The sequence below is a fragment of the Mastomys coucha genome, unplaced genomic scaffold, assembly GCF_008632895.1.
Source record: "Mastomys coucha isolate ucsf_1 unplaced genomic scaffold, UCSF_Mcou_1 pScaffold7, whole genome shotgun sequence".
Classification (NCBI taxonomy): domain Eukaryota; kingdom Metazoa; phylum Chordata; class Mammalia; order Rodentia; family Muridae; genus Mastomys; species Mastomys coucha.
In genome coordinates this window covers 24,138,512-24,141,622 of record NW_022196913.1, presented here as the reverse complement: position 1 = coordinate 24,141,622, position 3,111 = coordinate 24,138,512, and the positions used below count along the sequence as shown (strand labels likewise).

The window sequence follows — 3,111 nt, the reverse complement described above, 5'->3', positions numbered from 1 at the left end:
CTATCTCACTCCTCTACCCTGTTCTACCTATCCTGATCTACCTGTGCCTCCTCTATCAGAACCACAGCTTTTTCCTCCTTCAGCACACCACCATCTTACCCTTCTCACTGGCACTTCCCAAGAAGACTAACAATTCCTAACCAGGTTTAAAGAATTCCTATGGGTAACAAAATTTTTTGTTAAAAGCAAAAACTGAATGGTTTGTTTTCAGAGGGACAGGTATCCGGATACCATCCCTGGACCAGAAAAAAAAAAAGAGCTGAATTCATTGCTTAAAAGTTTTTTTGACCTATATCAGGATACTCTAGGATTTGCTAAAGAACTTCAGATCACCCTACTGAGAAATGAGCCATGGTTTTCTGCCTTATACCAATGAATTCAATTATTAGCTTTAGGAATCAAGGTACAGGATGGTTTTGCTTGGCAGAATGGAGGAAACCCCTTGAGGACTTTAATAATATAGATGCTGATTCTAAAAGTGTCCACTGTGAGTTGGGGGGCTACCTCAGTGTTATGATTAAATTTGTCCCCACAAGTTATTGACTGAGCCAAAATACTGCTATGTAAGATAAGATGTGACTTCCAGGTCAGATTTGAAATACATTTAAATAGCATTCTGGAGTTCCTTTAAGAACTTGGAGGATTGTAGAAATTCTGCCTTGTTAAATTCTGCACTTATGGTAGGCCTGGAGGAAGATTTGGACGCATTGGGCCTCATTTCCCACAGATGCCTTTATCATTTTAGCAGGCTAACCTTAAGAACAATTAGAAAGAAAGGAAAGGCACATCACTACAAAAATTATGAGCTTCCAATTGAAGTAGGTCATCTCCCAGACAAAGGGATCTACCAAATAGCTCTGTTTGCGAAAAGACAAAGTAATTTCTAATTGTTGTAAATGTCTTGGCTGTATTAAAAGAGATTATAAGAAATGTAAATCAGCTCTTTCTTAAGAGGGGCCATGAGTTCCCAAGAGAGACCTTAAAAGAAAATCTAGTTAGATCAGCTGAAGGGCTGTAGCAGGCCTGAGCCAGGCAAGTATGACATTAGTAAGTGTTTCCTTTTATTTTTTTCCCATTAATTGGATTACATTCCTAAAGCTGGCCAACAAGATCTATTCTCTTATTTGGGTCTATTCCCACATCCCTGAGACTGATCACTAAGGTCCAACTCTCAAAACATCAAAGTCCAGCAACCAAAACTCATTATTTTGACTATCTTAATTAAAATAATTAATCCCAATCAGAACTTGCCAACGTGTCCTAGCTCATCCTAACACAGACTTCCCCATTTCCCTCTTAAAATTAACACTTGCAAAACCATTTGCTGCTGTTTTGGTCTAGTCGGAGGTTTAGTCTTCATTGTGGGAAGCATGGTCGTATGCAGGCAGACATGGTGCTGGAGAAGCTGAGAGTTTTACTTCTAGATTGACAGGTAGCAGGAAGGAAGACTGAGCCACACTGTTCCAACAAGGACATATCTACTCCAACAAGGTCATACCTCCTAACAGTGCCACTTCCTATGGGCATACGTGGGGACACCCTTATTCAAACTATCATAGAAGTCCACGAAATCTTTGTCTAAGGTGGAGAAGCAGCCAGAAGTTTGCTATCTTATTAAATTTGGACTCCTTGTCTGTCTGCCTGTTAGAGTATCTGAATCTTTCCACATCATCCCTCCCAGAGGCTGGGGGGTAAAGGCTACTTTGGTTGTTTTCTGGCAAACAAAATGGGTAGAACAGGGCAAGACTGTAGTCAAAGTGCCTCTGATGAGTGTCAGTCTGAGAGGTCACAGAAGAACTTAGCCAATGGCAGAGGTCTGGAATGAAGTAAAGCCATTTGATGACAATGTGTCTCCAACGCCAGTGTGTTATCCAGGTGAGAAAGAACCTGTAACATGAAGAAGGTGAGATTATTAGTATAAATCATGCAGAAAGCATGGTTAAGACAACAGGCAAGAACACCATCCAACATTGCTTTGCCTGCTTCGGTAAGCTGTCAGTGAGGTTAATGATATCTTTGCTACTGTTGTCTACCTTAAGGTGAGCATTGCAAAGAAGGCTGTTTGCTCAAGAGTCTTCCATCAGTTAGTTTGAATTAGGAAGTCAGCCATTGGGTCTCTTCTATCACAACCTCAAAAGGAACACGGAGAGATGAGGTTAATGAGACTCCTTCCACATATGGTTGATATAGATTTGTTTAATAGGGTGGAATGTAATTGTGCAATTGGTTGGACCATGCACCAGAGTCCTATAGAGGAGAGGACGCATTAGGAAATCTCATTGAGAGCATGAGTATCATCAAACATGCCCTGCTGACAAAGCCATGCTGTTTCTCATGAACCAGGAATAATTCTTGGTGGAATTGGACATCAGGGGACCACACCTATGTAAAATTTGGATCCAGTTTTTCTTAGGGAAAGAGTATGTGTTATTTTAAAGTTGGAAGTTTGAGAGAGAAATATCATCCCATTGGGTTTTTCTGTATAGGATTGTTAGTAGTGACCCCTCTATATAACAAAGGTGCTCTGAATAAGTTCTCCCAACTGTGAGTTTGAGGACAGGGTCATATCACCTCAGTTATTCAAAGAACACATGCAACCAGGACAAGAAATGTCTCACTATAGTTCTGAGAGACCATTTTTACCCAAAACAGTGGAAATAGTGTTAGATTTAGAAAGGTGGACCAGTGGATCATTCAGATCACATTTAAATATCCAGCAGGCCTGTTGAACTCAGATACAGTGCCTTCCATGACCATCATGGAGGCTTTATCAGATATGCACTGCTCATGCTATCCATTCCTTTAATCCCAAATTTTCTTTAGTTGGGGATATTCTAGCTCTTACTTCCCTTTGGAATAATAAGCCAACTTTTTAAGCTTATTTTTGGATAAGGAGTCTTAGTTACAGTTCTATTGCTGTAAAGAGGCACCATGACCAAGACAACTCTTATAAAAGAGAAAATTTAGTTGGGGGCTTTCTTACAGAGGCTTAGTCCATCATCATCATGGCAGGGAGCATGGTGGCACACAAGCAGACATGATGCTGGAGAAGTAGCTAATCCTTAGGTGGGAGATAGATAGAGAGAGAGAGAGAGAGAGAGAGAGAGAGAG

At 40.7% G+C, this 3,111-nt stretch overlaps 1 long non-coding RNA gene across 1 annotated transcript; it reads right to left on the bottom strand.

Annotated features, from left to right (window-relative positions):
• Positions 1 to 1,039: 1,039 nt before the first annotated feature.
• LOC116082081 lies at positions 1,040 to 2,113 on the bottom strand. The gene is made up of 2 exons (XR_004115162.1): positions 2,034 to 2,113; positions 1,040 to 1,887 (listed from the first exon to the last, which is right to left on the bottom strand). It is a non-coding gene; the product is annotated as an uncharacterized LOC116082081 (long non-coding RNA).
• Between the last annotated feature and the right edge of the window lie 998 nt (positions 2,114 to 3,111).